Source organism: Ahaetulla prasina, chromosome 4, assembly GCF_028640845.1.
Source record: "Ahaetulla prasina isolate Xishuangbanna chromosome 4, ASM2864084v1, whole genome shotgun sequence".
Lineage (NCBI taxonomy): Eukaryota > Metazoa > Chordata > Lepidosauria > Squamata > Colubridae > Ahaetulla > Ahaetulla prasina.
Window position 1 is genome coordinate 61,036,313 of NC_080542.1, and position 20,032 is coordinate 61,056,344.

Sequence of the window (20,032 nt, forward strand, 5' to 3'; positions counted from 1 at the left end):
ACTGGTGACACACCCAGGGAAGGAGCCCTAAGAATTCCTTTCGTTCAGGGGTGTCAAACTGGCAGCCTGTGAGCCGGATGCCTCACACACAGGCCACGCCCACCCTGGCTCCGCAAAGGCAAAAAATGTCACGATACATCACGATACGTCACATGACATGATCAAGTTTGAGACCTGTGCTTTAGGTTACATGACTCTCCTGGGTTAGAGAAAGTCCTAGAATCATCCCACAAGATACTCCGATACAGCAACAGGTCAGCAAGTAGCTTCAGGAGCTGTGCATTGAAGTAGCATGCTAGCAGCTAGGGGGCAGGACTGCAATCAATTTGTTGTTGAAGAAGCAACCATTTTGGAATTCATTTTTCAAATGGACAGTAAGTTGTGCCTTTCATTTCTTAATCATTTTTAAGGCGTATTAATCTTTATTAAGCTAAAAGAGGTTCTCTTTAGCCACAGCCTGTTATTCCTTTTTGAAGATCTGTGCCATTTGGGGGATTTCTTCACTGTTAAACAACAAGAAAGAAGGCTGCTGAAGGAAAGCTAAAATAAGGAGCTGTGGACTATTTTTTTTTAAGTTGATGGAGAAATATAAGGGCAAAAAGTTGTGGTTCTAGTTTATTATTTTTAGTAATTTGTAGCTTGGTCTGCTTTGCTGTGGGTGGCTAAAACTTTCTGATTTTTATGATTCCTGATTGGCCAGCAATTTTTAAGTGATTTACAAAAAAGCTACTCTTTGATTAAATAGGGAGTTAAGAAGATGGAGGAGTATTTGAAAAATCTTTAAATAAAATCCATCAGTTCATAGATCAGCTATGCTCCAAGGATGTTAAAAAAAACTATTCAAACTACTTCAGAGAAGCAAATATGTGTAGAAAGTTACCAAACCACTGAGACAATTTTATAAGTTTTATTTTAATTTATTTACATTTATATCCCGCCCTTCTCCAAAGACTCAGGGCGGCTTACAGTGTACAAGGCAATAGTCTCATTCTATTTGTATATTTTACAAAGTCAACTTATTGCCCCCCCAACAATCTGGGTCCTCATTTTACCTACCTTATAAAGGATGGAAGGCTGAGTCAACCTTGGGCCGGACTTGAACCTGCAGTAATTGCAGGCTGCTGTGTTTTAATAACAGGCTTCTTACAGCCTGAGCTACCACAGATAAGTAGCTGACAATGCAGAGGAGTCTATTGTAATTTTGGAATATAAACCTGACAATAATTTTTATTATGATGGTTTAAATCAGGCATCCTCAAACTACAGCCTACGGGATGGATGCGGCCCATTGACCCAATTTATCCAGCTTGCGGAGTGGTGGGGTTAAGCCCCGCCCCTTGTCCCACCCCTCGCCCTCCTCCTCCTAGCCACTTCCTGCATAGCTGGCTTTTTCTGGCTGATGGGGACCCTGAGGAGGCCTCCTCCAGCCATCACTCTTATCTTCCACTTTCCAACTGCACTTCCCACTTCTGCTCATTTCAATGGTTCAATGCTCACCACATGTTGCTGCCGCAAAGGTAAAGCTGAAGGATGCGGGTGGGGAGGGGAGGGCCTGTGGGTGGAGGGATGCTGCTGCTGGTGCAGCCACATGCTCCCGGGCTGGAGGGAGGGTGGGTGAGCAGCTGCGGACTGCTCCCCTCATCCCAGAAGCACCAACTTCACACTCTCCCCTAGCAGCCACCCCCTTCTTCACACAGAATTGCCCACTTAGGTCATTGCTATGATGCTGCCATCTCCCACATGCTCCCCTCCCTCCCTGCTGTTGACCTGGCCTCAGTCTCAAAGATCGGGAGGGCCGCACAAGAAGAGAAAAGGCAGCAAAACTTGCAAGAGCAGAAAAGCATCAACCTCGCACTCTCCCCACTCTGCTAGTGGCTGTTCTCCCTCTCCCTCCTCGCTCCCGGGCAATACACTGTGAAAAAGGGGGTGGCCGCTAGCAAAGAGGGGAGAGTGCAAGGTTGATGCTTCTGGGATGAGGAGAGCCAGAAAGTGTCTGAGTCTCACCTGGCCTCTCTTCCTCTCACAGCCACGTATGCTTCTGCTGCCTTTCCAGAGAGCTGTCCTGGGAGCTAGGGGGAATAAAGAGGCCAGCCAGCAGGCCAAAGATTCATTCACTTGCTTTGCTCTCCTGCCTCTGCTTTTGTAAGTTTTACTGTCTTTTCTCTTCCTGCATGACCCTCCTGATCTTTGGGACAGGTCACTGGTCGGGAGGGAGGGGAGCACATGGGAGATGGCAGCATCAGAACCCTCCCTGGCTCTTTTCTGAAGCACCTCGCACCAGCCAAATCTTCTGCCCCGAATGCCGCCTCAGGATGCTCGCCCTTCATGGCCCAGTTCCAGTGGGGCAGGCAAAGTTTAACATCTGCCCCCAGGGAGCATGCCAAAGGGGAGCTGGAGTGGCCAGATCCCTTCCAGGAGGCCCTCATGATAAAGAAGGCCCGTCGCCCCTACTTCGCCTGTCAGGTGGCAGTGAGGCAACATCACTGGTAGGAAACCCCCCCAAACCTCTGGCCCCGTGGATGTCACCTCTGCTGTGGACAGGCCTGCACGGCGGCACCAGGAGCAGGAGCCCTGCATTAAGGATGGTTTTCCTCCTCCATGCTCAAGAAAAGGATTTTGCTCAGCATTCTGAAAAAGCAGCATGATAGATTTTAAGTTTTCTTAATTGGAAAATGGGAGCACATTTCCTGTGCTCCCCTATCCCTTTTCCAAGTTTTCAGATTGAGTGTCGTGTCCCACTCCTCCGCTGATGGCGGGGTCGGGGAAGTCTGGATCAGGCATGCCTCTGCAGCTCTGCCAAAGTCCTAGCAAAGTTCTCAAGGCGGGCAGGAGACCAGGAAGTGACTTCAGCAATTCAAGGTAGACTTTGCCTGACTCAGAGAATGCCAGAAAGCAGATCCTTTATATAGGCCATGGGGTGTGGCTCCATGACTCAGCACTTATCCAGGCCTGCCCCTCCCTTCCTTCTGCTGACACCGCCTATCAATTCTCCTGAAGCAAGCTGTTGGTAATTGACATTCCTAAGGCTCACAGGCTGTGGGGGAGGGGTCTAGTTGCTCCATTTGCCTGGGTATGGAGCCAGGGCTGGGGGCTGGAGGCACTTCAGGCCCTTCATCTTGTTCGGCCTATCTGGGCATGGTGCCAGGGCTGGGGCCTGGAGGCATGCCAGGACATTCCTCAGCGTTCGGAAGGAGATAAGAGGGGCCCAGCTGTGGGGAAAGCGAGCGAGACACAACATTGAGGCTATGGGCTTCCCAGTCAAGAGCGGAGCTGAGGGAAAGCCAGCCTTAATTTCAATAGTCAAATTGGGGGCAGGGATGGGGAGGGCAAGAGAGGAGCAACACTTTCTGGAATGGCAGGCCAGTAATTCCTCATTTTCCCTTCCCCCAGCAATTAAGGGGGCAGGCAGGTTTCTATACTTGGTAGTCTAGCTCAGCTCAGGAAGGCATAGGAGGCCCTTATGCCAGAAGGGGCTTGCCTAGGTCTCTTGGCTGCTGCATCAGCCACAAGGAAACACATTCTCTTGGCAAGGGAGCTATTGGGGAGAGGTCAGAGGAATCAAGCCGAGAGGAGAAGCATCCCTTTTCCTTCTTGTCTGTTCTGGCACTGAGCAGCAGTGGAGGGAGAGCAAAAGGAGCCCATGCTGGTTGAGGGACTTGGCTGGGGAACAGTCCCAAGTATGCAGGAGGTTGGTGCTGAGGAGTGCTTATTTCCAGGTTCTGGAGTAGACATAAACCTGTTCCTTTGCCTCTCTAATGAGGGCCAGCTCTTGGGCTGAGTCCCTTGCCTCCCACCCAACCAAAACAAGGAAAGGCAATGGCTTCCTTGGCTTGTTCTATTTTTTGATTGTAAGCTCCTTGGGGCTGAGAAAAATTGCTTCAAAACTGAGTTTCCTGAAGTAGACCATTAGACTCCTGAACAACTTAAAAAATGAATCTAGCAAAAAGAAAAGTCAATCAAAAGAGCAACATTGCAAACAAAAGCAAATAAAACACCACCAGGAGCAAAACAAATCAAAGTTTAATTTGTGTGTATTGTTTAATGGACTGCTAAATTGGCAAAATGGACTGCTAAATTGGCCATGCCCACCCAGTCACATGACCATTAGCCAGGTCCACGCAACTTTCCGGTCCCCCCAACAGTCTGAGGGACCTGAATTGGCCCCCTGTTTAAAATGTTTGAGGACACCTGGTTTAAATAAAAAATTTCCCAACATAATTGATACATCATTATAACAAATACATCAATATAGCAAAAGGATGGAGAGCAGAGGGCAAGATAGGGAATAAATATTCCATAAACAAATGGAATCAAACAAATTCCATAAACAGCCACCTACTGAGAAGAAAGGACTCACTGGAGAAGAGCCTAATGCTGGGAAAGATTGAGGGCAAAAGAAGAAAGGGACGACAGAAAACGAGGTGGCTAGTCACTGAAGTGAGCTTAAATGGACTCCAGAGGATAGTAGAAGATAGGAAGGCCTGGAGGAACGTTGTCCATGGGATCGCGATGGGTCAGACACGACTTTGCAACCAACAACAACAACAAAACAAATCAACTCCATATTTTAACATTTCTGCTTATACTATCTATATCTGTATCTTTTCCATTTTCTCACTTTTTTTCAGCTTTTGTCTTCTTTCTCATTAGTTTCATTCAAATTCCATTCCACTATTATTTCATACAGATTTCCAGAATATTTCTTTTTAGCATTCTCTCACCTTGCTCCTTCCCAAATGTTTTCCATCACTTTTATTTTTAACTCCACTGCTAGAAACTTTGTTTAAAAGATTTGATCCACTGCCAAAACATTGCTATCTCAGTCATTTCTCTTTTCCATATTTGTTTAAACGTAACTGTTCTTGATCTCCTTAAATGTATTCTTTTCAATTATATTTTCTGTATTGTAGAAGCATTATATGCATTATACAAGTATTTTCTTTATTTTTTCTTGCATGAATCATCCTTTTATGTGTTTTTCACTTCATTTCATTTTCAATTCTCTTTCAATTTATCATTCCATCAAGCTTCCTGTTAAGTTCGGGCAATGACGAGGCAGGAGACGATACAAGTGGCAACAGCTCTGTAGTTTATTGTGATCCCAGCAAAAGCCAACAGGCAAAAACCCCTCTTTAAATAGTATTTTGGCTGAGGCATCAGCCAATCAGCAACGTGCATTTTCCCGCCCAAATTTCCCTCCTAAAATTCAAATACATTACACTCCTCCCCTCCCAGAACACATTGTACCATATTTACATAGTTTTTTGCATAACATTTGCATGTTATTTTTCCACATAGTCACGCAGGTAGACAGGGCGTCTCCTAACTCTTTCTGACCTGCGCAATTCATTCCCTGGGAGTGAGTTGAGCTGGTCGGAGAGACTGTTTGTTCCTCCCAGCTCCTCCTCTGGGCCATCTGGCCCTGGATTATTGGCAGAGTCATCCCTGCTGTCCTCTGGAGGAGCCGGTTGGCGTCGCTGGACTTCCTCAGACTCAGCTAAATCCTCCGATTGCCTCAGGGTTGAGTTAGCTGTTGGTTCAAATATTGGGTAGTCAGGGTCTGGCTGTTTGGTTTCTGCATTGTTTTGTATTCTTTTTCGGAATTGAGCTATGTGGTGTCTTCACACTCGGCCATCCCCCATGTCCACTATGTATGACTTTGGGCCCGTCACTCCTGCAATTGTTCCCTTTAGCCACGCTGGGCCCTCACTATAGTTATGTGCCCATACTGGGTCACCTGTTGTCATTGTTCTGGTTTTTTCCTTTGTGTTTTGGTACCCATCAGGGGAGTATGTTGGGTTTAACCGATCTAGAGGGCACCGGAGTCTTCTACCCATTAGTAACTCCGATGGGCTGCGGCCGGTGGTCACACAGGGAGTTCTATGTTGGACTGCCAGGAAGGTATCAATTTTGGATTGCCAGTCTTCTGGGCTAATTCTAGATAGTGCTTCCTTGGCACTGCGTACGAAATGTTCTGCAAGTCCGTTCGTCGCCGGGTGGAAAGGCGCCGAGAGGACATGTCGGATGCCTTCTTCTGCCAAGTACCCCTCAAACTGGGTGGCCGTAAATTGTGGGCCATTATCGGATACTAGAGTGTCGGGCAACCCGTGTGTCACAAATAGATGTCTCAATACTGTGATTACAGCTTCTGCTGTTGTGGTTTTCATAAGTAAAATTTCTAACCACTTCGAGTAGGCATCTACCACAATTAAGAAGGTCTGCCCATGGAACGGCCCGGCAAAATCTATATGGATCCTGGACCAAGGACCCTGGGGTTTCTCCCAATCCCTTATGGGGGCTGTTGAGGGTAGTGGCCTTGATTCTTGACATGCTTGGCATTTCCCTACCCGGTCGCTAATGTCTTTATCCATTTGTGGCCACTACACGTAACTTCTCGCTAGGCTTTACATCCTTACAATCCCCGGGTGGCCCACATGCAATAGTTCCAACACATGCCTTCGTAATTTCTCTGGAATAACCACTCTATCCCCCCATAACAGACAACTCCCTTCTACCGACAGTTCCGAACGCTTTTTTGTAAATTCTTTGAAACGATCCCCCGGTGCAGTGGGCCATCCCCTCTGAACCCAACTGATCACAGTTCTTATGACAATGTCTTTGTAAGATGCCCTAGTCACTTCCGTAGATGTGATTGGGCCAGAGTCCAAAGTCAATTAACAAGATGGGCATCTCTGGGGTCGGGTCTTCAATAGTTTCTGGCAACGGGCATCTACTTAAAGCATCTGCATGTCCCAAATCTTTGCCCGGTCGGTGAGACAGTTTGTACGAATATGCTGCCAGGAAAATAGTCCAACAAGTCAGCCTGGGTGATAATGCAACCGGTGTTGGACGGTCCCCCGCCAATAGTCCCAATAAAGGTCTGTGGTCTGTGACTATTTCAAATTGCCGCCCAAACAGGTACTTGTGGAATTTTTTAACCCCAGAAACTATAGCCAGTGCTTCCCGGTCTAGTTGACTATAGTTCCTTTCCGCTGCGGACATCGTGCGGGAAAAATATGCGATAGGAGCTTCTGACCCGTTCGGTAACCTGTGGCTGAGGACAGCCCCTACCCCATAGGGTGATGCATCACAAACTAGTACTAGTGGCAATGTCCCATTGTACTGAATAAGAAGGCTATCGCTGGACAAGAGATTCTTAACTCCTTCAAATGGCTTAGCCTTAACCCTGCCCCAAGTCCAAACAGCTTTTTTCGCTAGCAGTTTATGTAGCGGTTCGGCTACCGTTGCCTTATTTTTTAAAAATACCGCATAGAAATTTACAAGCCCCAAAAATGCTTGTAATTCTGTTTTGTTTTTTGGGGTTGGGGCCTTTCTAATGGCTCGCACTTTGCTCTCCGTTGGGTGGATGCCTTCCTTATCTATCCGGTAACCCAAGAATTCTACAGATTCAACTCCTATCTGGCATTTGTTGAGTTTAACCTTAAGCCCCGCAGACCTGAAAATGCCCAAAACCTTCTGCAATTTGACCCCTAATTCTTCCAAGTTTTCCGCCGATATCAGTACATCGTCGAAATATGGAACTACTCCTGGTAGACCTTGTAGGAGTTGTTCCATTAGGTTTTGGAATAACCCGGGGGCTACACTAACTCCGAACTGAAGTCGAGTGCATTTAAACGCGCCCCGATGTGTGACAATCGTCTGTGCTTCAGCTGTTTCATTGTCTACCGGTAATTGTTGGTAGGCTTGAGCCAGATCGAGTTTGGCGAAGACCTGTCCCTGCCCTAACGAGTGCAACAAATGTTGCACTACGGGAACAGGGTAAGCAATGCTTTGTTAAGCGTTGCCTTATAGTCAGCACAAATCTGGACTGATCCGTCCGGTTTGACTGGGGTCACTATTGGTGTCTCCCATTTTGCATGGTCGACGAGGACTAGTATTCCCTGGTTTACTAATTTGTCTAGTTCCCTGTCAATCTTGGGTTTGAGGGCGAATGGGACCCTCCTAGCCTTTAACTAATGGGAGCAACCTGGGGGTCCAAATTGAATGAGATGGGGGTCCCCACGTACTTGCCCAGGCAGTCTTGGAAAACGTCCTCGAATTCTCTCAATAATTCATCCTTCAGGTTGACTCCGCTTCTGTGAACCCCGGTTACTTCCATGCCCAAGGCTCTGAACCAGTCCAGACCTAGCAAACTGGGCAGGTTTCCATCTACGATGGTGATCGGCAGGGTTTTCTTGAATTGTCCATATTTCACTCTGACGGACGTGACTCCTCGCACAGGAATTCGGTTCCCCTGATAGTCTTGCACTCTCAGCTTTTGGGGTTGCAACTGGCGTTTTGCAGGTCCTTTGCGATTGTGTCTCAAGACATAATCGTGATTGATGAGCCGGTATCCACCGCCATTTTACACTGCACTTCTTCGATGTATGTCTTGGTGAATATTTTCTTTTCTAGCCGTGTTGATGCGTGGCCCACTCTCACAGTGGTCTGATTCAACTTCGCGCCTTTTTTGAATTGGCCAATCCCTGGCCGCTTCTCTGAACCGGCGCCCTATTGATTGGCCGGTTTGAATCTTTGGCGGGAAGGTTGGGAGGCTCGACAGTCCTGAGCTATGTGTCCTTTCTTTCCACACCGCCGACAAATCGCATCTTTGAACCTGCAATTCTGTCGTTGGTGTTGGCCTCCGCAACTCATGCACTCGTCCCGGTCGCCTCTCTCCGGCCTCCCAGTGTGGAAAACCTCTTCCTCTTCCTCACCGTCCGATTTGGCCTGGATTTCTTCGCTGTGGACTGGTGTTGCTTTTGCCGCGGCATTCGCCGTGTTTGGCTTTTGTAAGGTTTCCGCCGCTTTGGTGGACATCTCGTGTGCCCTGGCCTCGTCCAGGGCTATTGCCAGGGTTAGGTTGCTTTTCGACAGCAGCCGCCTCTGTAGTCGGATGTCCCTGACCCCACAAATGAGTTGTTCTAGTAGAGAGTCATCCAAGTCCCTATACTCACAGTGGTTTGCGGCTTTCCTTAATGCGGCCATGTAGACGCTTATCGATTTGCCCTCTCGCTGAACTCTTTGCCTCAACTCGAACCGTTGTACAAACTTTGATGGCACCGGTGCATAGTGTGCTCGTAGCGTCGTCTGTAGCGTTTGCCATGGCACCGACTGTACCGGCGTTGGTTCCGACAGTGATTCGGCGGTATCGAAGACTTCTGGCCCACAGTGGCTCAGGAAGTAAGCGCGCTTCCAATTATCCGATACTCCTTGCAGTTCATTAGCTTCAAGGAAACACTCGAAACAAGCCATGTACGACCCCCATTTCTCCTAGGCTGGGTCGAATGGTGCTGGCGGCGTATAGCTAGACATCGCTATGTATCCGCTCTTACTACTGGCTGGGTTTTAAACTAAGTCGCTCCTTCAGCTCTTTTCCTAGTCGCTGCCTTCAAAATCCCATCCTCGTCGCCAATGTTAAGTTCGGGCAATGACGAGGCAGGAGACGATACAAGTGACAACAGCTCTGTAGTTTATTGTGATCCCAGCAAAAGCCAACAGGCAAAAACCCCTCTTTAAATAGTATTTTGGCTGAGGCATCAGCCAATCAGCAACGTGCATTTTCCTGCCCAAATTTCCCTCCTAAAATTCAAATACATTACACTTCCTTTTCATTGTTCTAATTAGCAATGCTACACACATCAGTGGCACTCTGCAAGAATTATTTTCATGCTATTCAAAGCTGTTTCTAGAGTAGGTTTCCTTATGTCTACTTGCCATTCATTCTATTGCAGGATTAATCTGTCTTCTAATATTATTTCAGAAAGAATTTACATTCTTTTCCTGCAGTAAATATAGTTTCGGTCTAGTTTATTTCACACCTTTTCTTCACTATATAATTTTTCCTAATCCACTCTTGCCATTATCATGAAATAGTTTGTCACACATTTGCTAACACACAAGCTCAAGGTTAAGCTAAAGAAAAAAATTAAGTCAATTTCCATGATAAGATCTTTAAAATATACCCATTATTTTTGAGGAAAATATCAGGAAATATTTTTATATCCTAAAACAAATTTGCAGAGATCAGTGGAATTATAGAATGAACTTAAAGAAATAATTATGGATAAAACTGCAGTAAAAAAAAAAGAAAAAAAATATTCTCGATATCAGAACAAACCATAACAATTGCCAAGAAAAGAAGAGATGCCAAAGGCAAGAAGGACAAAAATCTCAGAAAGAAACTTAACAAATACTTTCAAAAGGTTTCAGAATTTGATTCCAAGCTCAAATTGATATGCTAAAGGACTCCAATGGACAGAAAACATTTGATTCAAAAGAAATGAAACAAAGATGTAGGTGTATACTGAAAATACTGTACAGTAGAGAAATCAATATGCAAGATACTTTAGAATAGAGTAGAATAGAATAGAATTTTTTATTGGCTAAGTGTGATTGGACACACAAGGAATTTGTCTTGGTGCATATGCTCTCAGTGTACATAAAAGAAAAGATACCTTCATCAAGGTACAACATTTACAACACAAGATATTATAGAATAGATAGATAGATAGATAGATAGATAGATAGATAGATAGATAGATAGATAGATAGATAATATAGAAGATATTCCCTACTTATAAGGATTTTTAGTTCTAGAAGATGAATTTAAATCAGCACTCCAGTCATTATGACGTTGGAACATACAGCAACTGAAGGAATACCTACTGAAGCAACAGAAGAGATATCAATCAAGGCTCTAAGTAGGCTATGCCAGCAAATTTGAAAAACAACACAACTGCTAATTAATTAGTAAGAATCAATCTACATTCCAATGGCAAAAAAGGAGTCCAGAGTGTGCAGTCTATTATACAAAATATTTAGTTTTGGGAGCAAAATAATGCTTAGGAACATCCAATGCAGATAACAGCCCTTTATGGGGAAAGAGATGTCAGATGCTTAAGCTGGCTTTAGAAAAGGCCAAGGATCAGAAAACATTTTTGCTAATGCATACTGGATAATTTAGAAGGCCAAAAATATCAAATATCAATATGTGCTTCATTGACTATCAGAAGGTTTTGATTACAATCACCTCATTAAGCTATAACTAGAAAAAAGGGGAAACAAAATCTCTTTGTCTTCATGAGAAACTTGTATATGCAATTCAGTAGATCACAATACAGACAGAACGGGATGAAAACAGAGGAGAGACACAAGACTGCATTTCCTCTTATTTATTCAACTTATATCCTGAATATATATTAAGGGAAATTGACTGAAAGAAAAGCATGAGTTTACAACATTAATAGTGTAACCTGTGCTATTCTAATGACACCAGTAGCTGAAAAAGCAAAGAATCTAAGAAAAAAAAACTAAGCACTGCGAAACAAATGGGACTAAAATTAAAACTAATGACAACAGCCTTAGAACTGATAATGAATATATCAAAGTGGTGGTTAGCTTCTGCCTTTTAAGATCAGCCATCAACAGCAAAAGAACAGTTAACCATCAATAGTAAAGAAATAGTTTAGCAGTCTAGAAATACCACACAGAGTAGTACTTGGTAGAGCAGCCATAAATACTTTGGGGAAGTTATTCAAATGCTGTGATGTGTCTATACCTACAAAAACCGGAATTGTACAAGTCATGGTATTTTCCTGGAACATTATATATAACTGTAAGTTGGATTTTACAGAAGCAAGACAAGATGAGAATTGATGCAACTGAATTTAAATGTTGGAGAGGGTGCCTAGGAATACTGTAGACAGTTAAGAAAACAAACAATTGGATCATTGAAGTTTGGACACATTATGCAAAGACCTAGCTCTTGGGAGAAAGCTCTAATGCTGAAAAAGATGGTGGGACAAAAAGAGGATGACCAGCAGCAAAGTAGAGAGTTACAATAGGGATGGGTACACTGTTGGAAGAGCCAAAAGATCCAGTTAGGGACTGTTAATCATGAAGACAATCTACTATGAAGTCGGTTAAAATTGGTAACTTGGTGGCATGCATTATCAATAGGAAACACTATACCATTCTGGAAAAATGGCTGTCTAATCTCTTCTTAAAAACCTCCTGTTAACTCGCAAAGCATCCCTGGCCTGCTCCCAAGTTGCCATAGCCAAGGGGGATGGGAAAATGAACTTGGCAGCTGCAGCAAGGCAACACATCAGTCAAAACAAAAGCACATTCCAGCCATGTCTCTGTCAAGGCTGTCTCTGTGATTACCCACAGTGGCCTGAGGGGAATGATCTCGACAACCAGCAAAATTGCTTCGTTGGAGAATGTGACTGATGAGACACCTTGGGGGAGGGAGAAACAGGATCAGAACTGGAATGTGAAGTCAGAGTTGGCTTCACTTGGAACATGCCGCCATGAAGCTCCTAATAAATAACTGGATTTCTTTTCAATCTTGGCTCGAGGCCCATGATTTAATTAGGGCATTGGTCAGAACCCTCACAGCTCCACTGATGGAAAACCCACAACTTCTGAAGGCAACTCATTCCACTGCTTAATTATTTTCACTGTCAGGCAATTTATCCTTAGTTTTAGACTGCTTCTCTCCTTGATTAGTTTCCATCCATTGCTTTTTGGGCTGTCTTCAAGTGCTTTGGAAAATAGATTGACCCCCCCCCCCTTTGTTTATCTTCTTTCACTCTTTCCAGAGTCTCAATATCTTTTTGATATTGTGGCAATGAAAACTGGATGCAATATTCCAAGTGTAGTCTTACCAAGGCCTTAATGGTTCTAACACTTCACATGATCTTGATTCTATCCTCTATTGATGCAGCCTAGGATTGCATTGGCTTTTTTGGTGGCTATAGCACACTGCTGGATCATATTTAAATAATTATCCAGTAGACTCAAGATTCTCTTGCAGTTACTGCTATTGAATCAGATTCCACCTATTCTATATATTATATTTACTTTTTCTTGCTTAAATGTAAAATCTTTCTTTTCTCACAATTGAATTTCATTTTGTTAGATAGGGCCCAGTGTTCAAGTCTGTTAAGATCCATCTGGATCTTAAGCCTTTGTTCTGAGGTGTTGGATTTTCCAGCTAGCTTGATGTCATCTGAAAATTTGATGCGTTCTATTCCCTCAATTAAATTATTTATGAAGATATTGAAGAATAGTGGGCCTAAGACAGAACCTTGAGGTACACCTCTGCTTATTTCCATCCATCTAGATGCAGTTCCATTAAGAACTACATGTTGAGTGCAGTTTGTCATCCAGTTATGAATCCATCTGATGATGATGCTTTCCATCACACATTTTTCTAACTTACTAAGAAGTAGGTTATGGTCTACTTTGTCAAATGCCTTCCTGAAATCCAAATATATTATGTCCACAGCATTTCACTTGTCCACTAAATTAGTAACTATGTCAAAGAATGAAATATAATTTGTTTGGCATGATCTGTTTTTGACAAACCCACGTTGGCTTATGGTTATAATTTTGCTCGCTTCTAGGTATTCACAGATCTGTTACTCGATTATCTTTTCCAGAATCCTCTCAGGAATTGATGTCAGGCTGATTGGTCTGTAGTTTCCTGGATCCATTTTTTCCCTTTTTTGAAGATGGGAATCAGTTCTCTATGACAACTCATCACAGCCAACTCATCATAGCCAACTCATCATAGCCAACTTGCTGTGGCCTACTCACCATGGGAGAAAAGTTACACTAATATCAAAGAAATAGTGAAATAGAATCATTAAAGAAAGAGTGCCAAAAGAGGAACAAAATGAAATGTGAATGACAAAAATTAAAATATTTTTTTATTATTGTAAATAATTGAGTTGTTGAATTGTCCTGCAGTGTGTTGTCCTATAGCAGATTGGCCATGGCAAGTTGTCCAGTGGGTGAGTTGGCTGCAGTGAGTTGACTGTGGTAAGTTGTCCTATTCTCTCTGGTAGTTTCCCCATTGCTCCAAAATCTTTGAAAGATTTGATTCAATGGTTCTGAGATCACATCTGCCAGATCCTTCAGAACTCTGGGATGTAATCCACTTGCCATTGGTCATTTGAACTCATCTAGGGTAAACAAGTGTTCTCTTGCCATTTTCTTGTCTGTTTTGACTTGCATTTCTAGTCTATCTTTTATAGTTCTATTTTTGTTAAGTTGTGCCATTTTTTTCTTTTGCATAAAAATGGATGCAAAGAATGAATTAAGCAGCTATGATTTCTCCCTGCTGCTTGTCACTTCCTTGCCATCTTCTCCCATTAGTGGATCAATTAGTGGACCCATGCTGCATTGATGAGGCCACATTTGAAATGCTGTATCCAGTTCTTGTCTTTACAATACATTTATTAGCCAATTTTAGATCCATCTGGTTATGATGCTGTCAATCCGACATTTATCTAACTTACTAAGAGTTTTCCCTGATTCATTCTCATATTTTTTAAAATAAGAAATCAATTAGAAATAAATGGACAAGGAGAGATGCCAGGGAATATGGCAGTGAATTCCACGCCAGAAAAATTAATCCCACTATACCTACTATACCTATACCTACTATATGATAGACTGTTAGAATAAACACCAATCAACATTTTAAAGTTGTAAAATGCTAGGCTAAGTAACTTTACGTAATACTTCCAAGAATAGATAAACAATAAGAATTGAGATGCCATTTTTCCTTGAGGTGTTCCAGACAGAGTGAACACCACTGATTTCATCTGAAAATTCAGATCTGGCCCATATTAATATACTGGCTTTATAAAATATGCAGATCATTCAGACCCAAAACCCATTAAAAGAAACACCCCCTGTTTGTTTAATATTGTTGGATCCCAATTTTTATCTGCTAAGATGAAGTCTACTCCTGTCTTGGGCTATTTCAGCAATTATTTTTCTTTTAAATTTCTGTCCAGTCATAAAAATTGTGGAGAAAATAGGTAAGCTGCCTCATAATAGTTATAATGTTATTTTGTTTCTGCACATATAATTCTCTGGTGTTGGAATGAGCAGGTTCCTTTCTCCAATTTCATGTTAAAGAATATTTTGAAGTTCAGCCATTTCTTCCACTGCCTAATTTTGTAGAGTAATTACTGATTGACTTAAATGATGATCTTATGGGAGGGAATTTTAATTCTTCTGTTAGTTATCTTATTTTCAGCTAAATCTTTTAATATATTTAAACTTATTTTCATTCTTAGAAATTGATAATTCTTTTATGGTTCTTACTATACTGACTATTGCTTGTGATATTGATTTATCATATTGTTTTTCTTAAAAATACATAAAACTGTTTTTGTTCTTGAAATAATTTATAGTGGAATTGTTTGGGGGTTTTAGAAGAGAATTTTGCAGAACAAAACAAATGCAAAGAAACATACCATACTCTATCTAGAAGAAATCTCTAACCACACATCTTTATCAACAGCTCAATTCTTATTATTTTTTAATCCCTCTTGCAGCATTTTCTCTTCTATCTCCTGTTAGTATGGAATTCTAACATTTTTGTTTTGACATTAGGTAAACCTAGCCTAGATTATTTAGCTAATCTTATTGCCTATGCCTGCTCTTCCTCCCCCCTTTTTTACCCACACACAACACAGAGAGATAACCTAAACCAACAATTTAGGCAATATCTCCTATGCCTGGTTCATTTTTTTCTTCCACTCGCCTTTCTCAGAGAGAGATGGGAGAGGAAGGCATTAAAGCAAGCAAGCAAGCAGACAATGGGACATGTAAATCTGAGCTTTTTCCTTATTATTTCTTAATCCTTTGAGTGATCACTCAGTTATTTCAGCTAATTGGCAAGGTTTAAGATGAGGCACAAACACAGAATGGATGTGCTGAAGCAAAGCAAAGATTTTATTGTATCTATTTACATTTTATTTATGGAACTAATATGCTGAATTTTACCAATTACACATTGCTGTTCTTGCAAAAATATATTTACAAGGAACCACTAAAGTGGTAAACCGGGTAATTACTGATAGGATAGAAAATTACCAATTTATTCCCGATTTATTCTCGGCATGTTACCTCCCTAATGGGCATAAACTGCTGACAGCAGCACATGGATTTTCATTAAAAAAACTTCCAATTTTGAGCAAGTACAGAGTATAAAACTGGTAATTAAGTCAGAGAATAGCACATGGAAATGGCACCTGAGCCTTCTTGTTGAATTGAGCTGCATAGAAAGAGAAAATTGATCATAATATTCTTTCTTTTTTCTGACCAGTACCACTTTCACAGGATACAGAATACTGTTCTATTCTCATATATCTCTGATATTAAAAAAAAAAACCTTCAAACTCTTATTCACTATTGCTCATCTTTGAAAATGTACTTCAGTGTATTTTGTTCAAAATTGTAGTTTTGTATCTTGTCTTCTAAATGTACATAAATCCACATGTACGGCAATGATTCAAGGAGAGAACACTCTTTGGAAATTAGTTGATATCATAAGGAATGGGATAAAATTTTATCCTAACATTACATGAACACCATGCAACATTTTGCAATATCATTGGATCAATGAGAAGAGTTTATTTATTTATTTATTTATTTATTTATTTATTTATTTATTTATTTATTCATTCATTCATTCATTCATTCATTCATTCATTCATTCATTCATATTTTTATACTGCCCTTCTCCGAAGACTCAGGGCGGTGTACAGCCAATAAAACAGTTGAACTCCTACTTGAAATGCGCTCATGGATTTTCTGATGTATTAGAAAGAGATGGATATATTTAAATATATTTAAAAAATATGGAAAGAAATTAAGGTTATACAATATTAGGCAAAGTAATATCTTAACATTTGAGTAGGAATAGCCATTCACTTCTATGTAGAAAAATTCCTTGAACAATCATTTCAACTTTTCCAGCAAGAAAGAACTTAAAATGATCTTCATTGACTTAAAAAGCACCACTGATCAGGAATAGTGTTTTCCAAGGGAAAGAGTAGATTAAAATTGTCAACTATGTAGAGAAATCTAAAAAATTTTTTTTAAATATCAAAAACAGAAGAGAGATTATTGAAGAGAACTATTAAGTAAGGTTGTGTAAACCTAAGATTAGCACTGACCCCTCTCCTAGAAGAATGAAATATTTTAGAAAATATTTAAAAAGGCAGAATATTATATTTCCCTGGATGAGAAATGGAGAAACATGTTTTAAAGACAAAGCAGCTTCCTGCCTCCCCACACCTTTGTCAATGGGCCAGAGGCAGAAACTCATTCTCCCCATCTTTGTCAATGGACCATCATCTGCAACACAATAGGGCCCATCTAGCAACAGAAATTCACCACATGGCAAGGCTCAAGCAAGCTTGAGAGACAACCTACAAAGTTAGCTAAGACCCTTGACCACCTGGGAGTTTGACAACCAATCAGGATACATTTCTTATACAGGAACAGGAAACACTAAGGTGGGGCCCAACAGAGAGTATAAATTCAGGCACTTTCAGCATCTTCCTCTCCTCTTTCCTCTTTGGTTCTTCACCCAACACCTTGAAGCATGTGATCACTTTTCTGTTCAGGAATTCAAGCCATGTGATCCTGTCCACCATTAAACCATTTTTCCAAGCAGTCTCCATGTTTCCAGTGTCTTTTTCCCCACTTGGAACTGAACCCAGAAGGACATTTCTTCCAGCATTTCTAAAGAGACTTTTCAAATCACATAAAACAAAAGCATGGCATATGTCTGCTAATCTTTAAAACAACCCTATGTTTTCCTGAGATTTTCAGAGGCTATGGGAAAGAATTTACGTATTCACAAATGTTCCCTGGGAGAAAAAAAAATAAATTTTACTATTTTGATTTGATTGGTGACTACTTCTCCATCTCCATGTAATACACAAAAAATATGAGTAACAGAAATATTGACAATACTATTCTAAACTTAGTAAAAATAATAAGGTATCACAAATCAGAATGAAGTTTAGATATTAAATACCTAATGGCAATAAACTGTTGGAAGAAATGTCCATATGGGTTCAGTTCCAAGTGGGGAAAAAGACACTAGAAACATGGAGACTGCTTGGAAAGATGGTTTAATGGTGGTCAGGATCACATGGTTTGAGTTCCTGAACAGAAAAGGATGAGGTGCTGAGCGCACCCTGGCTTTATGCTTTCTCTGAGCTTTGAACTTCCTGGGGCACAGGAAGAGTATCCTGATTGGGATGGGGGATGGGGGTCTTAGCTAGCCTTGCTGGCTGATGTAATCTTCCCAGGTGCAATGTGGTGAGTTTCTGTTGCTAGATGGGTCCTATTGTGTTACAGATGATGGTCCCATTGACAAAGATGGGGAGAATGAGTTTCTGTCTCTGGCCCATTGACAAAGGTGGGGGAAGACAGGAAGCTGCAGGGAGCTGCTTTGTCCTTAAGACATGTTTCTCCATTTCTCATCCAGGGAAATATAATATTCGGCCCTTTTTAATATTTCCTAAGATATTTCTTTCTTCTAGGAGGTGGGTGCTAACTTCCTACAAAACACTGAGCAGAACTTAACAACTTTCACGAAGAGCTGTATTGCAATCTCTGTAAATTGGAAGGAACCATCTTCTAATTCTGACCAATTAGGCAACAGACAAGCAGTGAGATGGTAAGCTCTGGGCACAAACAGAATAAATGCCACACACAATAAAGAAATAGCAAAGTGAAATGTGTGCTACTGAATCAAAGGCTGCTTCTTAGCTAACAACAAAGAATTTTGCATAAGGAATGTTATTAAATATTGTCCCCATCTAAGGGTCTGTCATTAAATTTGGCTGGTATGAGATAATGCTGTAAGAATGTGTTATAAAGTTCCTTGAAACAGTAGGGAAGAATATTGAAGTTGCACATCCCTATCAAGGAATATTTGTTCAACTTCTTGCACAGCCCAAGTAACATTAGAACAAGGGCAAAGAATCCATAAAAAGAAAAGCATTTAGCAGTGGAATGGAACTTACTAGTGACCATACTGAGCTGAACTAGTGAACTATTCCAGAAGATTTACCTTAATCAAAATTTTAGGCACCAGATTCTCAAATAAGCTGCTATAATTCTAGTCAAAACAAGTCACTCATGGTAAGGCAAGACATTTGTTGGGAAAAAATCTAATGCATTTTGGACAATTATTTCCAGGTGAGATCAATTGGAGGAAGAATGGAGAACCAAGCCGTAGAAGACTTAACACTTTTGCACTGAACAGAATAATGGCAGTAGGAATTGAAATACTCCCACTGCACCTGGCATATCTGATGACTTAATTGAATGTCTTCTCAGCAGAAACAGTACATTTATGGGTTCAATACACCCAGGAAGTAGAGGGTTGGGTAAGTATTTAAATACCTTTATTTGCTCAATTAGGAAGACATTAATTTCCCATTTAAAATAGTAGTGTCACTTTGTGGAAATCAATGCCTTTTTAAAAAGTAGTTTAGTTTCAGCTCCTCAATGTGGCTAGTGCCTAAAGGATATAATAAATGTTACCTTAGGTTAAAGACTAAATGAAGATGTTATTAACAGAGAAACAAGGAGATTAAACTGTAATTTAAAGAAGAAGGGTGAAATTCATGTTTAGACAGAGTTTGCACGATTTGGTTAACATAGAAGCCGATTAGATTTTTTTTTGCTTGATAATATTTTGCAAAACTCTTTAAATTTTCTGTTTGGGCAAGATACTATAACTACCGTGTTTTCCCAAAAATAAGACCCTGTCTTATATTTTTTGAACCCCAAAATAAGAGCTTGGCCTTATTATGGGGGGGGGTCTTATTATTTTAGCGGTGCAGGAGGCGGCGAGCATGGCCACCTCATGGCTTCTGCTGTGTTGCGCTGCTGTGGCACGAGACGCACATCTTACCTGCCTTGCAGCTCTGTCACATGTTTTGCTGTTATCTGTAGGCCAACATGTTGTAGGGTAAAACCAAACTTCTTGTGAGTTTGAGAAGTTTGATTGAACTCGCGAGTTTGTTTTACCCTACAATGTATTTGCTTGCAGACATGTGATGGAGCTACAAGGCAGGTAAGACACATCTCATGTCTCCCCAGCCCCACCCCTCCCCACTTGCATCCAATTGCATCCAATTTGGGCTGGGTCAGGAAGCCCTGCCATGCCCGGCAAGAGGGGGAGAAGAGATGGCAAGAG